Below are 453 nucleotides of genomic sequence, written 5' to 3' on the forward strand. Positions count from 1 at the left end.
CTCGACTGCTTCTTTGTTGTCTACAAAAGTTTAATTATTGTGAGACAAACGTTGTAGAGAGCTCAACGAAGATTTGCAGCAATTGTAAAATAGCTAAATACGTACACACTGTATATGAAAACCAAAAGACTACACCATGCCTGACAAAAAAAAGCATCGCAGCAAAGTTTTTTCAAACAAGATAGTTCATTTTAATTTGTTCCCATAACATGAAAGTTATTTATCTTTACACTTGGATAAAAATAAACGTAATATTTTTAAATGAAGTTGCACTGACCTCCCTGGGAACGTAGTACAAAATATTACACTGCCGTATATCTGACTCCTGCGTTACTGTTTAAACAAAGACTGTAGACCTTTAAGATTTACCCTCCAATTTAATTCGTTAAAACACCAACAAAAACACATCGACAAATTACAAACAACGTATAGAATCAGGTCCCAAACAATAGC

The sequence above is a fragment of the Ascidia mentula genome, chromosome 7, assembly GCF_947561715.1.
Source record: "Ascidia mentula chromosome 7, kaAscMent1.1, whole genome shotgun sequence".
NCBI lineage: Eukaryota > Metazoa > Chordata > Ascidiacea > Phlebobranchia > Ascidiidae > Ascidia > Ascidia mentula.